The 26,999-nt window shown below is 42.9% G+C and overlaps 1 protein-coding gene across 1 annotated transcript in view; it reads right to left on the minus strand.

The window, feature by feature from the left end:
• VIPR2 (vasoactive intestinal peptide receptor 2) overlaps positions 1 to 26,999 on the minus strand; it is an 880,953-nt gene that overhangs the window by 352,702 nt on the left and 501,252 nt on the right. The gene's annotated exons all lie outside the window — the stretch shown is intronic.

Consider the following 26,999-nt stretch of genomic DNA (forward strand, 5'->3'; position numbering starts at 1 on the left):
CTGGCCCCTTATTGATTTTGATTTTTTAGCCATCACACGTTTCAAGATGGCATATGGTTCAACAACAAAACTGCAGTACAGATTAGGGACCATTTCTGGACGTGCTTAGTAGTACGTACCCCTGACCCACAGTATTCATGTGTGTATGTACTTGGGCCCATATTTATAGTCTTTTAGCGCCATATGTGCGTCATTTTTTTGACACAAAAATGGCACAAACTTACAAAATATAATTGTATTTTATAAGTTTGCGCCACCTTTGCATCAAAAAATGACACAAATGTGGTGCTAAAAAAGTATAAATATAGGTCTTAAGTCTCAGAAATAAATCTCATACTACTCTCACTATGGTCATTCAATAAGACGAATCCTCATTATATGTGAAGAAATGCACAATTTTTTCTTCAGGTTGAAGACTTAAAGCAGAAAAAAGCCCAGCTTAAAAAATGCTGATGTTTACTCACTCAGGTTTCTATCTAAGCTTGGTACAGAACTCAAACTTTTTGGGAATTTGCAAACATCCCATGTAGTAATGTAGGACATCTCTCACTCTCACGTTTTGAAGTTGTGCTTCTACCGGTCAATATTTATTCCTGGATTTTGCATTCAATGAAAACTCTGTGTGAGGATGTCATACAGAACTCTACATTTCCAAATGAGGGGAACCTTTTACTCCAGGCCTGATAGACTATGCCAGTGGCTTTTTCAAAGTTATCCCCAACACACCTGCTTTTTGTCCTAACCTGAAATTTATGACAGTGGGCAAACCGGTATTCAGACACATTTTTTTGATTAAATAAGTGCACTTTGCAATTCTAAAATTCTATATATCCTGGACCCTAAACCCCAAGGGCAAAATTTGAAAGATCACTGAGTAACACCCAGGTTTTAAACTATAAGTAAGACAAAATGATCAACCTACATCAGGAGAATTTGTGCTGTGGTATAGGAAGCAGCTCAACGAGTTTTGCTGAGTTTCACAATATAGACAAACCATACACCTCTCTCGTCTTTCTTATCTTGGTCAAGAGAAGCTACTTTTTTTTACCAAATAGTCTCATCATGAGTCAACATAAATACAAGGGAATTTCAAGACAAGATTACCTTAATTATCACAAGTACCCCAGGGTTCACTTAAGGTGCCCTATGCTATTCCACTTATTATTTCAGCCCTTGAGTCTTGTGTGATGAGATGTTAGATGTGTCCCCAATGAGTGTTAATATTATATAAATATAATACCTGGGATTCTGGAATTTCTGTAAAAACACCAGTATTTAATGTCTTCTTAATAAATGGGATTCTATAGTCCCTGTTTAATGCACATCTCTAATTTATTTATAATAGGTGACTAGTGGCACACTCAGTCACTGATTATAGGAGAAAAATGTCATAACTCGGCCATTATAAGTTATTTTAGTCATGTTCTGACATAACAATGCCTATTGCCAGAGCCAGCAACCCAGGCCAAAGGGCAGATCAGATCACAGAGCATGATTAAAGCAGCTGTTTAACAACAACAACATTGCTTTCCTTGTGCTCTATTTTAGAAGCTTACGATGACAAGCAGAGAGAGTATGTTTTTTTTGCACTCCTTACATAGAGAAAAGCTAGAATTGTTCAGGATGTTTCTACACATTCGGAGCTACAACTGTTTTTTTAAAAAAAACATACTTGTATTGAACTGTTTCTACTATCTGTTTGCAACAAATATAGAAATGATTTGATGTCTTTAAATTGCAGTAGTGGAAATAGTATAATGGCTCTAATAATAAAAACAGTATTTGTATAGTACAGCTTATGACATATACACTAGTCTCTCAGTTAATTTTTCATTTTTCTCAAAAAGTATCTTATATGGGATATTCTTCAGAGACACCCTAGTTTAAAACAATTTATATTTATGGGGGATGTACTACTATGTTGTCTTTGTTCCTCGGGCAAAATCGTTGAGCGCTGGGTCTTTGATGGAGCGCCTCATGGAAGTCTTCTTCCCTCCTTGGGTTCAGGGCCATTCCTAACAATAGCCAGAAATGTGACTTGCATTTGTGGTAACGGGCTAACACATGCGGGCAAAAGCAAAACTGAAAGAAGACAAAAATAATTTGGAAAACATCTATCTAGAGTCACTACCTATAAAAATATGCTGGTGCAAGTTACTAACTGAAAAAGGGAATACAAGAAACCACATTCAGTTACACTTCTCCTCCTAGGGCAGTTGTAAGCATTGGCACGTCGTGCGGAACATTCACCATCTTCTGCCGTTGATTGGCAGCACCATCAGGACAGTGCAGAACACGAGCTGCACAATAGGACAGATCAGCAGTTTTGAATTATTTGGCCTTATTAGTACTGAACCACTTAACAGAATAGGGTAGTTAAGACTATGATGAGAGAACTCATCAGGAAACTCAGACCAGAAATGTGAGAGAGCAGATTTAAGCATACATTAACTGCCTCTAAGAAGGTTCAGAAAGGAACTGACATAGTTCCAAAGTTCTTCACTAATTAAAATAGCCAAGATCCATTTGATTGGTCCATCAAGTGGGCACACATAGGGCATTGATTTCAGCATCCAATCATTGTAGATGGCACCACCAAGTTTTGCAACTGTATGAAATTCTCTCAGTAATAGTACATTGTTTCTTCTATAATTTCATTCTATTCTACTCAAATATTACATTTTCTAATAATCTGCTACATGCATTTCCCTTCCCATGGCATACATTAAACTAAGGTAATATTCTTTCCCATAAACTTCATGAATCTTCCTGTGCAACTCAACAGTTAGAACAAATATTGTTACATTAGCTAAACTTGAAACATGCTCTTCTCCTGGAGTACAATGGAACATTCAATATTACTTCTACAGCCTAAAGAAAATAATTCAGGTCAAAGTCTACAGCATGAAGGAATACAATTTCCCATGACTGCTTGAAAAATGAATTTTAAGGCCTAGTCAAGTTAAGAAAGCCTAAGCACATTAATACAGTTCAAAACATTAATAAAACCCTTTGCGCACTTTGAATCCGAATCAAGTATGCAAAGCATATTATGTTTATTGAAGCATCGTTCATGTTATGTCAATGAAATTTGAATTGTACATGTATTTTTCCACTTAGTTCAATATAAGTGTGTTTAGTTCATGTTCAATTAATATTCAAAATACATTTCATTTATACTATTTCTACATAAAAATAACACTCTCATGTTAATATTCATTGTTAATTCACACATTTATGAATGCAACATGCTTTCTTGTTAAACGTGGTGTCAGAATACGACTGGTAGGCACAAATGGATCATTGAATGTGCATGTTTTAGTTTCATCACTATTTTCCTGTTGAGTCTTTTAAATGCAGGTTTGTTAGCTGCCATATACCATATGCAATGTCTATGCCACTAATTATTTAATAAAATGTAATGTCTCTCGCTGGGTTCATAATATCCCCTGGGGGAGCAGTCATAGCACACTCCTATATCTTGTATTTTCAATACAAGATCTTCTCTTTAAAAAAAATCACCAGCTAGCTGAAAGCGCGCAATTTTTGTGAGCAAATATTGTTGGCTACAGTGAGATTGGGTGTGAAAATCAAACAAATTAAGACCCAGTTCACTAAAGATGTTTTTCAAGTTTGGTGCACTAACCCAGCAATTTGCAAGAGTAAATTTCACACTGTGATTCCAGAATCAAGATTGGAAGAATTTTACTCTGGTAAACTATGGACACATTGCAGCAAATCATTGAGCATTGTTGATGTGCATTCATACATGCAAAAGCATAGCTCCAGGTGGTTGATCCTAAACACTGTATAAAAAGAAAATAAACTACTAAATGTAGAGGTCTTGTGGGGTGAGTCGATTCTTTAGGGTTATGATTAGGTTGGGATTGCTGTTATTTCAAGGTACAAATAAATTAAGAACCAATTTTGCCGTCATGATAGTGGATTTCCAGGGTGCTCCTTACAATGCTGTTACCTGAGCAACTTGATTCACATTATGAATTGTCAGCTTTTGGCTGCTGTACTGGTGAACCGGGAGGTGAACATTACTCTAGACTGATTTGTATACAAGCATCAGTTTATTTCCCCTTTACTCCCTTATACTACTTGGATATATGAAATTGGATAACACTGTGAAAATAGAACTAATTATATAAAGGTAAAAGGAGGAACTAAACTTACTTTATGTTCTTAGCCAGTAGGTCTGCTTGTCTGTCTCCTTCAGAAAGGCTACTCCTCCTTTTACTGGATGAGGAAGAGTTGGGCTCTGTACAACGAAGATTACCGGAAGGTAACCAGTGCATCTTCTTCCCAACTGTGACACATTTATTGCTAAGTGTCCTCATGCAGTCAGTGAGGGCATAACATTTAGAAAACATTAAGGTCCATATTTATACTTTTTGACGCTAAACTGCGCTAACGCAGTTTAGCGTCAAAAAGTTTTGCGCCGGCTAACGCCATTCTGAAGCGCCATGCGGGCGCCGTATTTATTGAATGGCGTTAGCCGGCGCAAGCAGACCGGCGCTGCCTGGTGTGCGCGAGAAAAACCACGTACACCAGGCAGCGCCGGCGTAGGGGGAAAATGGCGCATGGGCGTCTTAAAATGGGGCAAGTCAGGTTACGTCGAAAAAATCGTCGTAACCCGACTTGCGCCATTTATTTTCGACGCCCATCCCCCATCAACATGACTCCTATCATTGTAAAGATAGGAGTCATGCCCCCTTGCCCAATGGCCATGCCCAGGGGACTTCTGTCCCCTGGGCATGGTCATTGGGCATAGTGGCATGTAGGGGGGCACAAATCAGGCCCCCCTATGCCAAAAAAAAATATTAAAAAAAAATAAAAAAATACTTACCTGAATGTCCCTGGGGTGGGTCCCTCCAGCCTTGGGTGTCCTCCTGGGGTGGGCAAGGGTGGCAGGGGGGGTCCCTGGGGGCAGGGGAGGGCACTCTGGGCTCATTTTGAGCCCACTTGTCCCTTAACGCCATGACTGACCCAGGCGTTAAAAAGCGGCGCAAATGCGCCGTTTTTAGCCACGCCCACTCCCGGGCGTCTCTTTTGCCCGGGAGTATAAATACCACGTAAAGGCCTGGGAGTCATTTTTTAGACGGGAACGCCTCCCTTGCATATCATTAACGCAAGGAAGGGGTTCACGCTAAAAAATGACGCACATTCCGGGAACTTTGGCGCTATTCGCCTCTAACGCCATAGTATAAATATGGCGTTAGTTGGCGTTAGTTTAGCGTCGAATTTGCGTCGAAAAAAACGACGCAAATTCGGCGCAAACGGAGTATAAATACGGCCCTAAAGCTATATAATATCCCTTCATTGAAATATTCCTTTGAGTGTTCTGTGATAGAATATCATGCGGCACCTTTAATAGCATACACCCATGTCAACCTGTAAACCACTTCCAAATTATTCAAAGTGTTGTCAAAATATGCTGCAGTTTGAGAGTAAAGTACTCCTTATGGCCTAGCTTGATTAATGTGATCACTATTGAATAAGAAGCAAGGTACATATTTTCGAACTAAGTAGATATGAAAAAGCTGCAGCCATGTAGAGGGGTTTTACCAGTTGTGTCCAAGCCAGTCAAAACATCTCTGACTTGGTGCAATTAATGCTATCAACACCATTTCATCTGCGTCCAGTGCACTTGAGCACTCTGACCTTTTTCTAAGTTATTCCAGTGTTTGTGTTGTGGTAATAATTTATTGGTCCGATTCATGAAGAACTGAGTAAATCTACAAGCTGAAGAGCCAGCTGCACATGGAGATGGCTGCTTAGTAACACCTTTCCAGCTGCTCACGCCTAATCCCCACAGCCCTGACCCCGAGAGGGCCTGCCCCACTTGAACAGATAACACCCTGTATCTTACCATGACCAGAGACTGAGGTGGTTTGTGGTGGAAAGCATAGAGATGGAGTTCTCACTGGATAACACATCGACCAAGATCCGGGCCCAAGACGGCGGCCGCCGTGGCGGATTGGTAAGAGCTACATGACCCTCTAGTGGTTCAGAAAGCCCGGGAACCACTCATTGGATGCATAAACTGCTGTGATTCTTTTTGGATGCCTGGTACCAGGATGAGGAGAGACTGCAGCAGTGCCTCCTGGACTGCCCCATGGAAGAAGATAATAGAACGTGGTCTGGGGCATGTGCTGCCTGTGGAGCATGGCTCACCCCTGAACTAAAGACTGACTAGCTGATGCTTGTGTTGGAATGGGGTGGCTAAAAGACCTGGAAGACTCCAGGCTCTGCTGGGGGGTGAGGAAGGAAACTCTCTCACTCATTGTTGCTTTTAGTGACGTGATGTTCTCCACCTTTACTGCTATGAGAATGGCTGTAGACATAAAAGGAATATTGGGATGTCTGAGGGGCAAGGTAGCCCAGTGAGGTCACTGGCATGATGTGGCAGTTGGCTGGCATCTAGAGCTAGATTCATATTCTCCTTTGTGGTCAGAGGTCACAGTTACACTTGGGAGGCTGAGACGAACCTCCTCACTACACATACACTGCCACTACCTTGCTAGACCTCAATCCCAGGCAGCAGCTGGGTAAGGAGGCAGCCCTGCAAAGCCTAATTAGACTATAATGGACCAGGAACTGCAAATGACAATGGAGGGAAGTAAGGGACAGGAGACCAGACCACTCAAACACAACAAGCCACTGACAGCTCAAGGTTACAGGGAGAGCACCAACAAGATTCTGCAGAGGCACACATGTTAGACACACAGCATAAACTGGACGAAATTCTGGAGGCAATTACTGCAACTAGGGACAAAGGTAGATAAGGTGGCTGCTGCAAGTGTAGCCACAGCAAATTCACGGACCAAGTGTAATGCAATGATAAAGCCCTTGAAGTTCTGATGACAAGCTGAAATGTGTGTACTAGTTTGGTCAAGCAATTTTTAAGATATACCTCTACAATAAACTTTCCAATTTGCTAAACAAAAAGAAAACTTTGTCCCGAATTTCGGTTAGGAATTTTCCAAGAAGGATTGGTTTGATGGAAATAAGATTGTTCAAGTGGTCTTTTGTGAAATAGTAATATTACTTGTGGTGTGCTTCCTCCTCATCTTTAACTATTCTTTGGAGTATTTGGCCATTTGGGCAACATGGCCTATGAGTGGTTAAGCTCTCCTAAGTGAATGAATATTGTTGCATGTGCAATGCTGTACGTTCTTTAGCCTATTTGTGCTTTTCAATTTTTATGTCAATTTAATTGCACCACACCTTACAGAGATGTATGTGGGTCCATTGGATGAGGACACACTGCTAGCTATCACAAGAGATGCTTTAATAGTATCTATCTTTAAACTAGATAGAGTCAACATGGATATGGCCTGTTACAGACAACAATCTATCATAAATTTGCACTACAAAATTATCATAAAAATACAAGACTGGTGCCTCCACTGGGGACAGCACGAATAGCAAGTGGTACTGTAATGTAAGTAAATTACGTGCACAAGGTCACGAGACGAGTAAAGCATATGTGTGTTCACTTTTTACAAGTTTATGGTGCCACTTTGAGTTGGGCACCTTTACATTGACAATGTTTTGATTTGTGTTGCTAGTTTTACATACAATATACAGTCACAGAAATCAGCTGTTTATAGGTTGTTTACAGAAATAATTTTTCAGAGAGCGGTTCAGGTGGTTGTATTTGAAAGTAGTTAAATGCAGACATGGCTGAGAATGAAGGTACACTTGGGGAAGAGTCTAGTGGGTTAGTGCAGTAGGAAATAACTAGAAGATTCATACATACTGAAGTGAGGGCATCTGTGAAAGAGGCTGTGCAATTTTAATAAAGAGAATGTGTGATTAAACCTGAGTTGATGAATGTTGGTCTATGTCAGAGACGAAAGAGGCTAAGAAGGTGGTAAGCATCTGAGGAAAATTAAACATATTTAAAAAAATGAGGAAAGGAAATGTAAGGCGAGAAATGGAGAATCTGGTGTAGTTACCAAGAGAAGAAAGGGTGCTCTAGATGGCACACATATGGAAGGTATCCAACACTGTACATGAAGAGCTCTTTTGACCATTGGAGGGGAGGATGGTTTAATATGATGATAATGTAGGAGTTGTCTGTGACAATGATAAGGGTGATTTTAATAGGAAACACATGGTCAATGAAAGAAATGAGCATCAAAGGATCCTGTGGAGAGGAGAGGTTCAACCCTAAAAATATAAGATGCCCTTGAAGTGTCGAGTTGTGGCTGACAGACCGCAATGATGGTGTTCTTAAAGAATAGATAAGAACAACTTTTGACAATGAGGTCAGAAGTGTGATGAAAGCGGAATGCTAAAGGCCTGTAATGAAGTAAAAAGTCTGTTTAACATTGAATTTAGATCTAGAGTTTACTTCCTACCTGCTGAAACTGTGTAGAGACACACACAAAGGTGGTGCTTGAACATTCACTAAAGCAATGTCAGGACATGGTGGAAAAGGCAATGAGGTAGATGCAAATGTACTGAGAGGATGGAGGCAGCGGGCCATCCATTTTCTGGGTAATACTAAAGCAGATCTAACTACAGAGATATAGAAGGCAAATCTAAAGAAAATAAATCCTAACTTGGCAGGTATGGCTAGCAGACAGGCCCATAGGTTTCCATTATGGATAAAACTAGGTTTAGGCAAATACAGGGCAATGATTACAGCACTGCACAAAGTACAGAGCAGTATGAGACAAGTGTTCGGCAGAAGTCTTTTTGAAAGAGCTGTCTGGAAGAATCTTACTATTGGTGGAGGAATTCAAAGGTCCATGTATCGCAATCCAGCAAGTGGAAACAGTAAAGAAGTTCAAGGCCCAGTATGGTTTTTCCATAAAGAGGGACAGGAGCAAGGAACAAATGTAAAAGATGATGGAGGTACAGTTGATAATGGATCCAAATGTGAGCAGTGACCAGTATTGTTTTTTCCCAATGTGGTTTTACAAGATCCAGTAAGGAATGACAATACATCTGTGGGTACTAGAAGTAGTGACAGGTTTCAGACTAGGTTATCTGGAAGGATCCAAGAGAAATGATACAAAATCAAGAGCAGTAGGAACTAGTAGAGAACTAGTAGAAAGGCAAATGCTGAAAAGAGAAGCTACAATCACAACAGGAACAGGTACAGAGGGTTCATAAGCACTTTCTTTTTGGTGTGGAAACAGGACAAGTGTTGGCACCCTGTAATAAATTTGAGAGGGTTCAACATGTATTTGTTATACAGACAATACAGTCTGTTACAAAAGACTTTTCAGGAAGGGGATTGGTTAGTGTATTTGGAATTGAAAGTTGTTCACTTCACTGTGCTGATAACCCTGAACAGTCAAATCAATTTGAAATCCAGGTGGAGAGGGCCGGTATACCAAGTCTCCAATTTCTGGCATTACTATTTCGTCTTTCTTCCTTACACGCTGGTTTCATAAAGGTGCTAGGGCCAGAGATAACGACCTTAGGAAGCGATGTGCATGGATTATTTACCAAGGCAATATTTTGTTTATGTCTCAGATTTGGAAGAGTTAAAAATGTTAAAGGAATTATTAGAGTCTTGGTTTTGTCATTAATGTAGTGAAGTCAATTATGAATCCAGTCAGATCAGTGGACGTTTTAGGTTTTCAGGTGGAAACTTTGCAGGTGAGTCTGATATTGCCAGGAAGGAGAGTCAGGAAAGCAATAAGCCATACTTTAATCCAAGGAAATAGTATCCTTGTAGGTTTTGGCACATGTCATATATTTATAGCTGATGTCAGTCCAATCTATTTTCCAAAGACCATTGCATTACAGAGCTTGCAAAGTTCAAGACAGGTAGTTTGACAAAGGGTATTTGATATGCAAGCATGGTATGCTGACAGTGGAAGGAGAAGTTGAAGTGATACTGTCGCAGGTCGAACAGTATGAAGACCACTGAGGCATATTTTAGGTGATGGTAAGTGGTTTTTTTTTTTTCTTATGATAGGGGGGGGGTGGAGTAGTATGCACAAAATCACAAGTTTTATCGTCTTTCTTAGTCACTTCGCTCTTCCTTTGTATTGTTTCCCAGGTTCGTGATGGTACATTCTTGCTTCTTATTTTACAGGTAACCCAGCTGCCTTGCTCGCTCGTCGGAGTCCAGGGTGGTGCCGGAAATAGAAGGGAGAACGCCAAGGTAAGTATTGGTTTTATTAATAGGCTTTTTCCTATACTCTTACTTTTGGACTGGGAGGTGGTACACACAGAAGGAGGGGGTTGGTGCCAGTGAGGAGTGGTTCAGGGACTAAGGTGCACGCCTTATTCTTAGTGTAGGTATAAGTGACCCCGGTGAATTACTTAGAGTGCCCTTCCTTCTACCTCCCTTTCCAACCCTCCTCTATGACCCCTCCCCAGTCCCTTCTCCCCAATTTCCCTTCTTCCTGTCCAAAAGGACCGTACCTTGTTAAGCCACGACCCTCCAGGGTCGTGGCTGGCTTGGTGGTGTTCCTCCTGCTGGTGTCCTGTTTCCAGGTTCAGGAGCTCTTCTCTTCTCTCTCTGTCATCCAGTTCCTCGTCTGCTTCTTTCCTGGGGCTCTTTTCCTCCTCGCGCTGTTCTTGCCTTGAACTCTCCGTGTTGTCTTTTCTCTCCGCTCGCCTCTCGTTCACCGCGTTTGGTTCCCCCCTCCTCTCCCCCGCGTCTCCTTTTTGTAGTTCCTTAACCCGGGAAACACACGTCGTTTCCCGGGCAACGCCGTCCTGCCGGCCGTGCTCCGGCCGCGTCTCCCCGGCAACGGGAAGACGCGGAACTGACGTATCGGCGTCGGCCGATACGTCATTTCCCATGTCCGTAGCCGGGATCGCCCGGCTACACTCCCCTCCCCAGGAAAGGTCCTGCTCGAGGACCGTAGCAGCGTCTGGGAAGCGAGACAAATAGTCTGCTGGGGCCTGTTGGCGACCTGGGATGTGACGGACTTGAAAGGAAAATGGTTGCAGTTCAAGGAACCATCGCAATATCCGAGAATTGGTATCCTTGTGGGCAGATAACCACGTGAGGGGAGCATGATCTGTAAAAAGTATGAAGGGGCGGCCTAGAAGGTAATATTGTAACGTATCCACGGCCCATTTTATGGCCAGACATTCTTTTTCAATGGTCGGATAGTGTTGTTCCCGGGGAAACAGCTTCCTGCTGACGTATACTACCGGGTAGTCTCTACCGTCCCCGTCGGGTTGGGCCAATACTCCCCCTAAACCCACATCTGAGGCATCAGTATAGAGATGGAAAGGTTTCGAGAAATCTGGGCAACGGAGTATCGGATCTTTGGTTAGGAAGGATTTCAGTTGTTCAAAGCTGGACGTCTGTTGGGCCGAAAAGGGTGCTAGCCTATTAGGATGGGATTTGGACAGAAGGTCCGTGAGAGGGGCAGCCACGGTAGAATAATCAGGTATGAATCTTCTATAATACCCTACTAACCCTAAGAAGGATCGTAACTCTTTCTTGGTTGTCGGTTTAGGGGCATTTAGTATGACCTCTACTTTTTTTGTTTGGGGTTTCAGGTTCCCTTGACTAATTTTGTACCCTAAGTACGATATGTCGGGAGTTCCTATGACACATTTTTTTGGATTGGCAGTTAACCCTGCGGTGACAAGGGTGTGGAAAATTTGCTGTAAATGTTTTAGATGATCATTCCAGGTTTCACTGAAAATTACTACATCGTCTAGGTAGGCCGCTGCAAAAGATTGGAAGGGATTTAAGAGTTTATCCATTAACCTCTGGAATGTAGCTGGTGCTCCATGTAAACCAAAGGGTAGTACCGTGAACTGATACAGACCGGACTGGGTGGCGAATGCTCTTTTCTCTTTATCTTCTGTGGCTAAGGGAATCTGCCAATACCCTTTGGTCAAATCTAAGGTAGTCATATATTTGGCTTTTCCTAGTTTCTCTAATACGTCGTCAACTCTGGGCATAGGATATGTGTCAAACAGGGAGTTTTCGTTAAGCTTCCTGAAATCAATACAGAATCTAATAGTACCATCGGGTTTCGGTACTAAAACCACCGGGGAACACCAGGGACTATTTGATGGTTCAATCACACCTTGGTCTAACATTTTCTGTATTTCAGCCTCCATAATCTGTTTCCTTGCTTCAGGAATACGATATGGCCGTAACCTCACAATTTTCCCTGGTGTGGTTCTTATTTTATGAGTTATCAAGGTGGTCCTACCTGGTAACGCTGAAAAGAAATCCCGGAAATGTTCCAGTACTCTGTATACCTGTTCTTTTTCCGCTTTTGTTAAGGTTTCATTTACTGGGGGTAGATCTTCCCTGTTGCTGTGTTCGGTTGGACAGAACTCAATACTTAACTTATTATGTGGACATAGGACTCCTGCCAACACGCTGGCAGTGTTTGAGGGGTCTGGGTCTTCCCATTTTTTTAGAAGATTTATATGATAAATCTGTGATTTCTGTGGAGTGCTCGATAACTCAACCAGGTAGGTAACTGGAGATACGGCACTTATTATCTTATATGGGCCCTGCCATTTGGCAATTAGTTTTTGTTCTGAGGTCGGACGCATAATTAAGACCTGATCCCCTGGTTGTAAAACCCGTAACTTGCTTCCGTGGTCATAATATCGTTTTTGAGTATTTTGAGCTTGTTCCATATTTACTTTGACCGTATCCCATAAATTTTGTAGCTGGGATCTTAAATTGTGGGCATACTCTAGAAGGGGTCTTCCCCCTTCTTCGGCCTCTTCCTCCCATGTTTCGATGGCCATGTCAAGAAGAGATCTTGGCTGTCTTCCAAACACCAACTCAAAGGGGCTGTGTCCTGTAGAGGACTGTTCATGTGTTCGGATAGCATATAACACTAAGGGTAGTTTTTGATCCCAGTCTCTCCCTGACTCTTCCATCACTTTTTTTAGTAAGGTTTTTATTGTTTGGTTATACCTTTCCACTAGTCCATCCGTCTGAGGATGATAGACCGAGGTACGGATGTGGGAAATACCTAAGGTTTTACATATTTGCTTCATAAGAGTGGACATAAAAGGAGTCCCCTGGTCAGTGAGTATTTCATGCGGAAATCCTACTCGGGAAAAAACATTAATCATGGCCTGGGCCACTGTCTTAGTTGTCATACTTTTTAAGGGAATGGCCTCGGGGTATCGTGTGGCATAGTCAACCATGACTAGGATATACGTATAACCTTTAGTGGAGGGTATTACAGGTCCTATTAGATCCATTCCTATCCTACTGAAGGGAATGTCGATAATGGGTAGGGGTATCAGAGGGGCTTTCTTAGGTCTGCTGGGTTCAGTGAGTTGGCATCTGGGACATTGGAAACAAAACTTCCGTATGTGAGCAAATACTCCCGGCCAATAGAATCGTCTAAGAAGGTATTCTTCCGTTTTTTCCCTCCCATAATGACCTCCCCCGGGTTGACAATGTGCCATCGTTAGGACCTGATTACGATAGTGATCGGGTACCACTAATTGCTGTTTATGTTCTCCGGTACTAGTAGTGGTTATCCGATATAAGAGGTTTTTCTTAATGAGGAAGTAGGGACCCACCTCTTCGGTTTCTTCTTCTCTGGCCGATTTCCAAGCATGAGCGAGAGAAGGATCTATTCTTTGCTGATTGGGGAAACTGACAGGGACTTCATGTGTTTCTGCAACAATGCCTGTGTCCGGTCCTGCTCTCTCCTTTCCCAAGTAAGTCAATTTTTCTATTTGTTTCTCTCTGCGTGATAATTTCCTCCGGATTGTGGGGCTTTCTATACTGCTATTGGAGAAAGGAGCTTCTCTCCACCAATCCTGTGTCAGTTTGGGTTGTCGAACATAATCTAGTATTTCTTGGAAATGTTCATAATCAGTTCCAATGATACACTCCTCTATCAGATTGGACATTATACCCATCGACAAGATATCCCGGTGTTTTCCCCATTCGACTGTGACGTTACATAAAGGGTATTGTTCCTTATCTCCATGTATGCAACATATATTCACCCATTGTTCTTTTCTTTCATCTACTATGGGGACTACGTCTTTTCTCACCACCGACTGACTACACCCTGAGTCAATAAGGGCCCATATGGGTTTCCCGTTGACGGTCAGAAGCTGTTTAAATTTTTGGTTACCTTTTCCGGTACACAGTACCCGTCGCCTAGTAACTCCAATTTCCATTGGCTCACTACTATCCTGTTTTCTGGGGCACATTCGGGCAATTTGGCCCCATTCCCCACAGCTGTAACATTGGGGTCCTGCTACCGAGGGAGGGTTAGGAACTCGGTGAGGTACTGGTTCCTCCGGAAAGGTTCTTAATGCAATTTTAGGAGTGGGAGGTCCTGGTTTTAGGCTGGGTCGGGTGGACATGTTTCTTACATCAGCGGTGCGATGATAAGCACACGCTAAATCAATTGCCATGTCAGTAGTCACCTTTGGATGTTGACGGATCCAGTGTTTAGTGGGGGTAGGCAGGGATTCCAAATACTGTTCAAGGACGATTGTTTGGATCACTTCCTCCCTACTATTTCCGGAAGACCCTAACCACTTTAAGGCCAAGTCCCTTACCCGATAATAAAAGGTTCGGGGGTCTTCATTCGGTCCCCATTTGATTTTTCTAAATTTAACCCTATAGTATTCTGTGTCATGTCCCACACGTTCCAAAATACTAGTCTTTATCTCTTGATATGGCGTGGTTCCACCCGGGTTTGCTGCTTGATATGCTGCTTGTAAGATCCCTGTAAGTAAGGGGGCGACATACTGACCCCATCTATCCTCAGGCCATTGGGCGGAGGACGCCACTCTCTCAAAATTAGTGAAAAAAGCTTCGGGGTCTTCTCCGTCTTGATATTTCTGTAACACGGAACTTGGGACATTGGGATGTACTTTACTACTAGCAATGGTCTCAGTCAATTTTTTCATGGCCGTCTCATGTACCAGTTGATTATTCGCGAGGATGGTTGCCTGACTTTTTAAAGCCGACTGCAATGCTTCCCTGTCCTCCTTGGCCTCTCGCTGGTGGGCCTCCCACACCAGTTGGAGATGATGTTGGCCCTCGGCCAATTGCTTTATCATATCCTCCAATGAGGGTTGGTCACTCATGGTTATACTGTTCGATTACTGCGAGGGGCTCTACAGATTTAGATCCCACTTCTGACACCACTGTCGCAGGTCGAACAGTATGAAGACCACTGAGGCGTATTTTAGGTGATGGTAAGTGGTTTATTTTTTTCCTTATGATAGGGGGGGGTGGAGTAGTATGCACAAAATCACAAGTTTTATCGTCTTTCTTAGTCACTTCGCTCTTCCTTTGTATTGTTTCCCAGGTTCGTGATGGTACATTCTTGCTTCTTATTTTACAGGTAACCCAGCTGCCTTGCTCGCTCGTCGGAGTCCAGGGTGGTGCCGGAAATAGAAGGGAGAACGCCAAGGTAAGTATTGGTTTTATTAATAGGCTTTTTCCTATACTCTTACTTTTGGACTGGGAGGTGGTACACACAGAAGGAGGGGGTTGGTGCCAGTGAGGAGTGGTTCAGGGACTAAGGTGCACGCTTCTATTCTTAGTGTAGGTATAAGTGACCCCGGTGAATTACTTAGAGTGCCCTTCCTTCTACCTCCCTTTCCAACCCTCCTCTATGACCCCTCCCCAGTCCCTTCTCCCCAATTTCCCTTCTTCCTGTCCAAAAGGACCGTACCTTGTTAAGCCACGACCCTCCAGGGTCGTGGCTGGCTTGGTGGTGTTCCTCCTGCTGGTGTCCTGTTTCCAGGTTCAGGAGCTCTTCTCTTCTCTCTCTGTCATCCAGTTCCTCGTCTGCTTCTTTCCTGGGGCTCTTTTCCTCCTCGCGCTGTTCTTGCCTTGAACTCTCCGTGTTGTCTTTTCTCTCCGCTCGCCTCTCGTTCACCGCGTTTGGTTCCCCCCTCCTCTCCCCCGCGTCTCCTTTTTGTAGTTCCTTAACCCGGGAAACACACGTCGTTTCCCGGGCAACGCCGTCCTGCCGGCCGTGCTCCGGCCGCGTCTCCCCGGCAACGGGAAGACGCGGAACTGACGTATCGGCGTCGGCCGATACGTCATTTCCCGTGTCCGTAGCCGGGATCGCCCGGCTACAGATACCTAGATAATTTAGAAGCTTGGAATTAAATTAATCTTATGTGCTTGGAGTTCCCAGCAGGATTGCATGCATTGAAATGTTTCATGGAAACTTTAGGAGGACGTTTTATGGTGAAATGGAAGGATGATGTGTCTGCAGTGATCTATAGAAATCTTTTAGGAAAGAACAGCTCAATGCAGTTAACAAAATTGGCAAATGCCTTATTGTGCTTCTTTCTGGAACACAAGAAATATAGCAGCACAATATTTTCCCAGAACATACAACTTTGTGGTGAATTAAAATTCAGGCTACCTGTCAATTTTCCATGCCTAGATGTTAAATTGAGAAGTTTTAGGATAATTGTGGAGATCTGGGAGTTTCTGTAAATGTATTTCTTAGCCTTTTTGTGAAAGTTGTATACACTATATATTAATGGATACACGGCTGTGGGGTTAGATGAAAGATATGGTGGTGGATAATAGAGTAGAAAGTGATCCTAATCCCCTATGCTTCTATGTGTCCCACGTGGGATATACCCACTGTAGGTGCCCAGTCTCAATATATTACTAAGGACGTGCAGACTAGACAACATCTGAAATAGAGCCAAGTAGTGCTGGAAGAGGACATTTTGTCCACCATTGAAAGTGACTTGCTGAGCATATTGGCGAGATTCGAAGGCCAAATTGGGCTTAGGAATTGACCTTCAGAAATAGTAAATATTCACTTAGGTTTTTTTAAACAACTTATTAGTTATTTTCTAACGTCTAGCACTAATGTAGGACATCTAAAACCAATCTAAGTTCAGCCATCACAAGCAAAAATCTAGGTCTAATTCCAACCCTGCAGGAATCTTACAAACTCAATTAAAAGCCAAGCAGGATTCGGAAGATCAAAGGTGAAGCGACCTTCTTTGGTTGTCATAAGAAAGATATGACTAAGTTTTGGTTGCCTGTGTGTTGGGGATGAGCAACGGTTACAGCTCAACTAGCCAATCATATCCGGCCTGAAGCATGGGTTGAGTACTATCAAACCCTTTCATGATGATAATTTGATACGTGAGGCCATGAGGGACAGGGCCTGATAAATACGGTGACTTTAGAACTGCATGAGGTTGAAAAAGCTGTAGGGGAAAGCCCCTGGGCCTGATATCATTCCTGGTGGTGTCTATTTGTATAAAAAGGCAAGATGGGCTTATTGCATCTTACTTATTAGTAATGCAAGGGGGCTCCTATCCCCAACTCTTGGAAAGGTGCTGAGGTGGTACCTATTTGTAAAAAGGGGATTGAAATCGGCCCTCAAGCTACAGACCAATAAGCTTAATTGATTCTTTACAGAAGGTCTTTTGTCAAATTGTTCTGGAAAGGTTTTGTATGTGGATTCATGAAAATCAAATCCTTTCCCCTTCCCACAAAGGCTTTTGGGATAAAACTGGCACCACGGACCAGGTATTCCGCTTTCTTTTAGTGTACTGAAAAACACTGCTAAATGGCAAAGCCACTAGTATGTCGCCTTTGGTGACCTGAGGTTTGCGTTTGATTTGGTTCTCTGGCAAAGGATGCAGCAGGAATTAGAGTAGATGGAATGCCTCATAATTTACTTATGATAATTCTTCTTCTTCACTGCTAGTGTTCGCTTGGGGGATAAAGGACAGCTCAAAAAACAAATCTCAATCAGAAAGGGTGTATGGAAAGGTTGCATGCTTGCCCCAACTCAATTCTGGTTATATTTGGATGATGTGATACAGTTCCTCTTAGCTATACCTTCAGATGTTCCGTCTTTCAAAAATATAAAGATACCTACACTGCTGTTTGCAGACAATACCGTACTGGTATCGCACACCCCCAAAGGGCTCCAAACTTGTTGCTACATTTTGAGGACTTTTGTTCATTTAGAGGTTAATGCACTAAGACTAAGTACATGATAATAAATTAACATAAATCAAATGGAGGAAAAATGTGGTGAGCAATTCGAAAGGGTAGATGCCTTAGAGTACCTAGGCATTAAATTATTATCTGGCATGACTTGGAAACAACAAATACATAAAGCTACTCTAAGGCATAAGCAAGTAGCGGGTGCCATTATGAAGGAGCATTCTTCTTATAGTAGTAAACTTATAGCCCCAACTGAGACCACTTACAATACTGAAGCACTTTCCTTGGCATTGTATGTAGCAGCACTATGGGGTTTTTTCCAACTTGACTGGCATGATTGCAACTGAGTATAAGTTTTTAGTACTTTGCTGTCCCTGCTCCCTAGCACTCCTTCCTATCTGCTTGCTTTTGATTTGGGCACGAAAAGTATAGCTGCCATGTCAGGCTCAGGCAGTGGCTTAGAACCACTCCTTAACTTCCCAACTATGCAGAAGCATTCCAGGAGATAATTAGGTTGGATAGATTCCACAAGATTGACTGGAGTAATAATATTAGTAAGACGTTTATATCATTAGGTTTATTTAGTCATTGGAATCAAGCACTTCTTGAGCAAATCCTGAAAAGAGAAGCACTTTTCGTGATGCTCCTTTGGCACTAAGCATTGCTCCATGTTTACAAGGAGGTGTAACACCACTTTTTTGTGGCGTTATACCTCCTTGTAAATATAGGCCCCACCGATGTAGTTTTTCTAAGTCAGAGGGGTGTGCACTGGGTGTTGCGGTGGGCGTTCCAATTCAACACCCATTGCTTTTCATGCTGCCACAGATTTCCGAGTTGTTGTAAACCTGAGACATCGCTAAAAACTAATGCGATCCCTGGGCATGGCAAAATGGGGAGAATTGCTTTTATTCCTAATAGTTTTTTTATTTTTCTCTGCAGCACACATAGAAGAATTAAAATGCCATGGAGGATTGTTTACGTGCAGGAAGGGACACCTTCCTGCACTTTAAACAATCATTCAAAATGACGCTTTGGTACTTCTAGCATACATAGGAGTGCCAAATCACCATTATAGATTTCTTAAGTGCAGGAAGGGACACCTTCCTGCACCTAAACAATCTATCCTCTCAACGCAGACACCCTTGCACTATGGTGCAAGGATGTCTGTGTTCGCGCTAGGCAGCTTCATTCAGCGCCAGCGCAGGGGGAAACGCAGGGGTACACCGTATTCCTCTAAATATGGCGCATCACTGCGTTTCTAAAGTGGCACAGCTCGGAGCTGCTTTTTTTTGTGCAGCACAGCGCTGCACCACTTTCACACAAATCTGGGCCTATATTGGCATTGGGTGTTGCAGAGGGAGTTGGAGATTGCTTTTAGAGGTTCTCTTAGAAATAATTTCTTATAGTTTAAGCATTACCTCTGTTTGAAGAATACCTTAACTATCTCTCCAATTCCCTTTATAAGAATTTATATGTTCACTTCAGGATTGGCTCTTTGGGGGTCATTACAACATTGGCGGTAAAAGGCGCTTACCGCCGTGCAGAAGACCGCCAATACACGGCCGCGGCTGAGGAATCCCGCCACAGCTATTATGACCCACATCTCGGAATCCGCCGAAATTCAGACACCCACACAAGTCCGCCACACCAAAGGTCAGTGATAAACTGGCGACAACAAAACCTCCACCTCCACGGCAACAGAAACACGCCCATGCTATTACGACCCACAAATCCATGCGGCAGTCTTTCAACCATGGTATTCCATTGGAGGTACACACCGCCGCGCTCAAAATACACACACATCTCCAAAACACCGCCACATTGGACAATTAAAAATACACACACCTGACACACATTCAAACACCACTCCGACACACCCAAAACAATATAAAACACCCACCCACATCACCCACAAACCCCTACGACCACAAATTCGAGACGAAGGCCAGAGAGTCTGCACAGCCAAGACAACACCACCATACAGAGGCACACAACACCATTACCCAACCCAAATCCACGCACAAAACACCACACACCACTACACATCACCACACACATCAACACTCACACCGCCCCACACATCACACACACCACCCCATGTCACGCCAAAGACACCCCAGCTTCTCCGAGGAGGAGCTCAGGGTCATGGTGGAGGAAATCGTACAGGTAGAGCCACAGCTATTTGTCTCACAGGTACAGCACACATCAATAGCCAGGAAGATGGAGCTATAGCGAAGAATCGTGGACAGGGTCAACGCAGTGGGACAGCACCCCAGAAATAGCGAGGACATCAGGAAGAGGTGGAACGACCTAAGGGGGAAGGTGCGTTCAACGGTCTCCAGGCACAACATCGCGGTTCAGCGGACTGGCGGCGGACCCCCACCTCCTCCCCCACAACTAACAACATGGGAGGAGCAAGCTTTGACCATCATGCATCCTGAGGGCCTCTCAGGAGTCGGTAGAGGATGGGACACAGGTAAGTCAAATCTTAACTATCAGATCCCCCGCCATGGCAAAGCACCGCTGAACAGGGCAACGACCGCCATGGCAAAGCACCGCTGAACAGTCCAGAACCGCCATGTCAAAGCACCGCTGAACAGTCCAGAGACCGCCATGGCAAAGCACTGCTGAACAGGGCAACGACCGCCATGGCAAAGCACCGCTGAACAGTCCAGAACCGCCATGGCAAAGCACCGCTGAACAGGGCAACGACCGTCATGGCAAAGCACCGCTGAACAGTCCAGAACCGCCATGTCAAAGCACCGCTGAACAGTCCAGAGACCGCCATGGCAAAGCACCGCTGAACAGGGCAACGACCGCCATGGCAAAGCACCGCTGAACAGGGCAACGACCGTAATGGCAAAGCACCGCTGAACAGTCCAGAGACCGCCATGGCAAAGCACCGCTGAACAGGGCAAAGACCGCCATGGTGAAGACCGCTGAACAGGGCAAGCACCGGGTAGGAATGAATAGACCGTCACATCAGGCATCCTTATCCCATGTGCAGCTGGGACAGTGACAGGACAGGTACTTTCACGGGGAGACTCATCCAGTCTGGGCACCAGTCCCCCTCCAGAACCAGTGGAGACCTGCATCTACTTGAGAGACTGTGGCTTTGCACTCCCCAGGATGGCACAGTGGGCAAGCCACCCACTGTAGAGACTTGAGAGACTGTGGCTTTGCACTCCCCAGGATACATCAATGGGCATGGAGCCCCGTCGTGGATCTGGCTTTGCAGTCATCCGGCTGAGGTGCCCCCCCGTCCCTTCCCCCTGAGGTGCCTGTGGTATTTCTATCTGATGCCCCGGCAGTGTTCTCTCCGATTGTGGTCAGGTATCTTTTGTGGGCCTCGCCCATGCATTTTTGGGCTGTTGGTGCACGGACATTGTTATGTACATATCTGCACTACTTCTCCTAATGTATATATTTATGACTGATTTTCATATATATCTCTGAATATTTTTTTTGACATGTATTATGCCACATTACAATGTTTGACCGAATTTCGCTTTGTCTTTTCATTCTTCCGGGGGGGTTGTGGGTTGTTACTGTGATTTTTGTGAATGCATTGGTGTGTATGTTGTATTATGCGAGGTTGGGGGTGGGGGTGTTTGGTGGGTGTCCCCCTAACTTTTGCCTCCCCCATGTCGTTGGTGCAGTACTCACCGTTGTCTTCTGCGCCTACGTAGATGTTGGTCGTAGAGGAGCAGAAACACAAGGGCAGGGAATATTTGGAGTTCCGGGTCCATGGAGTCCTCGTTCCTCGTGGGATGTGTTCAGATGAGCGTTTTCCCATTGCAAAAGCTGTTTCCGCCGTGTTTTTATCCACGGTGAATCCGCCCCGGAAAAGGTGGTGGATTGGCGGGTTGTAATACTATGGGCGGTACTTTGTCTTCCGCCTGTCTGTTGGCGGTGACCGCCGCGCTGCTTGTCTGTACCGCTGTGGCGGGCGGTGTGTTAAAGTGGCTGTCTTTTTTGGCGGTTTCCGCCAGGGTCGTAATTCAATTTTTTTATCCGCCGCACTGTTTGCGGTATTACCGCAGCTTTAACACCGTCCACCAGGGTTGTAATGACTACCTTTGTCTCTTAGGATGTTGACTGCAAAGTGGTGCCCACAATTTGCCTCTTATTTCTCATGCCCAAGTTGTAAAAAAGCCAAAGAAAGCATAGCCCATGTGTTGTTTATCTGCTATGAGGATTCTACAATGTGATCCTAGACCTTTGTACACTTGTACTATGGTAAATTTCTCGGCATGATGTCGCTTGCTAGATGCAAAGCTTTAACAACTGCCTAGTGTTTTTGTCATTTTTCATCATTGTACCTTTAGGCATGTACCAGCATTGGGATTTTAAATTCTTCTGTTCATTACCGAAGGGGTACTAGTTTCCCTGACCACTATCTATCTTACTAAGAAATGGAACACTGATGAAGTATGAAGATTTATATCATATACACATGAGTGAGAGAAATTGGTCTACCGTTATTAGAGCACTGTATATCAAAGAATGATTAGGAACATTTGGCATAAAGCTGAGGACAATCTTAAATTTCATTAGAGTGATAGTGGGGCACTGCACATTGAATAGTGACTGGAGCATCTTAGGCAATACCTTATCTTGTATTAAAGGGACTGTGGGAAAGTAAATATTCAGCTGGAAATGGCCTGTGCCTTCTTTAGTAGTTTATCTGTTTTAGTTTATTGATTCTATATCTATGTTAGATGATAGTGATGCAATTGTTTTTAGGCTTTTGGTTGTTTTATTATTATTTGATTTATTCAATGCACTTGGTTTATATTGTTTTAAGGATGTATTTTTCCCAAACAAACCTGTTTGAATTATGTATTTATTAGAAAGCCGGCAGAACTTTCAGCCTTAGTCCTGCTCCCATAGAACTGCTAAGTCCAGTATTCTCTGAACTTGAACCTAAGCAACCCAAGACAAGAAACCAAAGACCATTTACAGCTTAGTTTTGAGGTTCAAGCTGGATTGTTCTTGTTGGAGCAAAATGAAGGCTGATTTTCCAGTGGCAGGATCTAATCTGCGTGCATGGTAGACAACAAATCGATGGACTGGGATGCCGCCCTGAGTAATTACCAGTAGCTGAGATTAATTCAAGCAGCTGAACTGTCACTTTTTTGTACTTTTCAGCAGATTTGGTCCGGGATGATGGCGTATGCGTGTTCCCAGTCTCTGATACTTCTGAAAGTGTTGATAAAAGTGAGGCCTGTGGAACTGGTTAATCAATTTTGGGTATTTCAGATATGGTTTTCAGGCAAGGTGGAATTGGCAATCAAAAAGCCATTCTTAATACCTATGAAATTAGGTATGTTGGTAGCTCATGTGGAGAAGAGAAGAATACCTGTTGTTAGAATAAGATCCTCTGAGCTGCCTTTTCTGGTAGTTATCAGGAGAATCTGGAAATTAGCAAGGTCACTCAAGAGGGGCTACAGAACTCATCGGGGAGTCTTGGGCTCCAGAGAACAGGAGAAGGTATAGGCATTTGGAAGGTATTGATAGTATAGTGCATGGAGAGGAATTTAGATCTTGTGGAAGTTCTAGCAGTTAAGGTAGCAAATGTTTAGCAGAGCCTTTGGGAATGGTTACACTTGCCTATTTTTGCAGTGCCCTCTTTAATAGATGATTGATGGTCGAAAGAGATGTGTTGGGGTGTAGGGTGATCAAAGGTATTCTTGTTTGGATCATTCAAAGTCAAGATCTGATTCTTTAATCAGTGTATGTTTGGTGTATAAACTGTTTGAATATTTGTTGGGGAGTAGGTATATGGGTTTAATGGAGCTCACAGAAAGTTTACTTTGTCTTTCAGAAGAGTTTCTAAAGCCAATGATTTGAAGATGAATAGTTGACTTCAGTTTGCAAATTGTGTTTTTTTAGTGTGGAGAGGACCTAAGTGTATATTTGATTCTGTTTCCCAAATTAGGTTTGTGTAGCACTAGCAGTTGTATGTTGGAGGATATGCAAGAGTGTGTGAGTCACATACAGGAATTTAGATCCAGTAATGTGAGCCAACTGCTGATTTCATATGTGAGTCATTATAAAGCTATTACATCTGAATCAATAGCAAGTTCTGTGAGACCAATCATGAATGAGGTTAGCGTGGAGTTGAATGAGTTTGAAGAACATTCTGTAAAGGCTGCTATGACTAGCATAGAATATCTGTCAGATGGCATACTGAACAATATTCTGAAAGCTGCAGACTGTTCAAATTTGTCAATTAATCGATTATTACACAGAGAAAATCTCAATCTTATTAAATCCCAGGGGCTATCATTATCCTTCCTGCCTTTCCCAGTTAAGAAATAGTAGGATTTGAAATTATTTTGAATTTCATGATTAGAGGTTTGATAAAGGTTTTAAAAAATGAAACAGTTTTTGGTTACACTATATGTTTTTGGTATGACAGAGTATCAATCATGGGGAATTTAAGCAGGGGAGAAATTACTGATGAGTTGAAATTATGCCTTGAGGTTTGAGGTTTTCCCAGCATTAAACAGAAAGAATACTGTTGTGCAGGGGCATATAGCAGCACTGAAAGGGGTATTCTGATTCTTGTTTAGTTATATTTGTTCTTTAAAGGTGCTGGAAAAGTGACGATTTAAAGTTATTATGTTTAATGCTAGCCTCTGTGTCATTAATGAGTTCTTGATTATTGCTGCATAATTACACGTTAATTGTCGTTTTCAAAAGTTTTCACTGTTATTCCTTGTAATGTCCAATCTGAGACTTTCAGACATACCTCCTGAATGCTTTTGTAAATTCCATTTTTGCATAAAAAAATATAACTTAACTTATTTTCGCATACCACATGTACAAATCAGTAGGGCAAACTCAAACGTGCTAATTTTCTCCAAAGAAAAAGTATTTTCTCCACAGAGAACCCCATTCCATTCACTGCCTGCAAATATGGGGCCGTTCCAGGAACGAAGGTCCCTCAAGAAAATTAATAGAAGCAAATGACAATAAAAACCAAAGGGAATCTATCTACACTTTACAGCATTAAAGATGTAAAAATCTGCACATTTATTTACAAACTGAACAATGTGGTGAGAAAACATATGCACACAAGGTAAAACTTATAATGTACTTAAAAGACATTACTCAGGCATTAAAACTGTGACACAAAAAAACCTAAGGAATGAGGTCACATTCCAACAGTAATCATGCTCATCACTACTTAATGAGAATAAACAAAATCTGAGTCAAAGTACTACAGTCAATGACATTTCGATCCCTTGTGCAAGTACTGGGATCATCATCAGGACAAAGATAATGTGTCTGAGGAGACAGGATTATCCGTACATAACCCAGTGCTTGAATAATACAAGACAATGCTGAATCCCTAATTGCTATGCTGGGATCACCATCTGGGCAAAAGGAATATGTCCATAAGGAAAGGGATTATCATTACAAAACACAGTGCCTGTAAGCATCAAGAAAGCAATGAGAAGGACAGAGGGGAGAGGGCACGAAAAAAATAAAAAAGAGTGAAGAAAAGAAAAAAAACGCGAAATAATGTATTAATATCATTCTAAAAATGTATACTCAATGTACTACCTAAGCCCAAGTGTGTGCGTCACACCATGCTAAGAGTGTTCAATGAGTGAAAATGGGAAGGGACAGTGCTGTGGGGGCAAAAAGACAACAGAGAGTGGTGCCACATAGTATATTGGACTGCATGTGAAATTTAAAGGAACCAGACTGCAATGGTGCAAACAGATAAGGGGACTATAATAGAACTATAAGAGAACTGTAGTACCCCAAGCAGGGCAGTGAAAAGTGTGATCATGCCAAAATGAGAGGAGCCAACACCAACCTCAATCAATCCAGATATGGAAATTCAAAATGCCACATTGGAGCCATCCAAAATTGAGCGTTATGAGACCTAAATACAAGAAAAGCCAATTAATGAGGTATGAGCCAGTGTGCAGGCCTACATAATGATCCGAGGTACAAAAAACCTACCAAGGGGTCACACGAAGAGGGCTATACAGTCCCTTAAGGCACGCCGACCATAGCCTAGGATACATCCGACCAAAAGTGGTATTGTGCTAGTAGATTACCTCAAGTGTGGGACCATCCAAGGGAAGCCATATGAGGAAGGCACGCTGGCCAAAAGAAAACAATCTGGCACACTGTGGCGGGCAATTAAGGTAAGGGACGATATTGGAGGGACTGAAAAGCGCATGCATCTGAGTCATGCTATCGGGACGGCCATCTTAACTTAAGCAAGTACCGCTATGCAAAAAAGGAGGGGAAGAAACAGATTGAGGGACAGAGGGACCGGGAGACCTGTCTGAGGGGGACATACGGATATTATTTAGATAAAGGGGGCACTTCTTATGTGTATAACATAAAGGAGAGTGTATGCACATAATTTGAAAACATTGAAAAACGTGACAGCCATCTTAGAATAGGATACATAATTAAGCACAATGGAAAGAATTAATGCATGAGTCGGAACCATAAAACCGTCCCTCAATATTGGGGTGGACATCTTAAATAAAGCAAAGGCTAGTGAGCAAAATAAGGGGCAAAAAAAGGGAACCGAACAAGGGGAGCCATAAGAAGGGAGCATACAGAAAAAAGAAAATAATATAATAAAAAAGAAAGAAGAAGCTGAAACCTGATGCATGAATAAAATAATAGCATGAAAGAAAGTATGGGCACATGCAAGGAGAAAGTGGAAAAATCATGACAACTTGAATAAAATCAAAGACCGATATATAACCTAGCCAGTCAACCAAGTGCCTTACTGACACAACAAGAATAAATCAAGAGTACAAATACAGTATTAATTAAAGGAGAAGAACCACAATTAGCAGGCAGGTATATATGTGCCAAGAGGTCATAGTAATAACCACAATATGACTAGCCATTATACAGAACGTGTGTCAAAAGAAATTAAGACAGAAGGTCCCAAAAGTAAACATATATTAACACGGCCCAGTCCTACTTCCTATTCAAACCAGTGTTAAGGCTGTTAGTGGCATTATCCACTTCAGTTCCTCTTTGTTGAGTAAGGCGTTGATGTTGGCCCCTCTTGGAGGGGACTTAACAACCACGAGAACTTGCCAACGGT

This window comes from Pleurodeles waltl, chromosome 10 (assembly GCF_031143425.1).
Source record: "Pleurodeles waltl isolate 20211129_DDA chromosome 10, aPleWal1.hap1.20221129, whole genome shotgun sequence".
NCBI classification, from domain to species: domain Eukaryota; kingdom Metazoa; phylum Chordata; class Amphibia; order Caudata; family Salamandridae; genus Pleurodeles; species Pleurodeles waltl.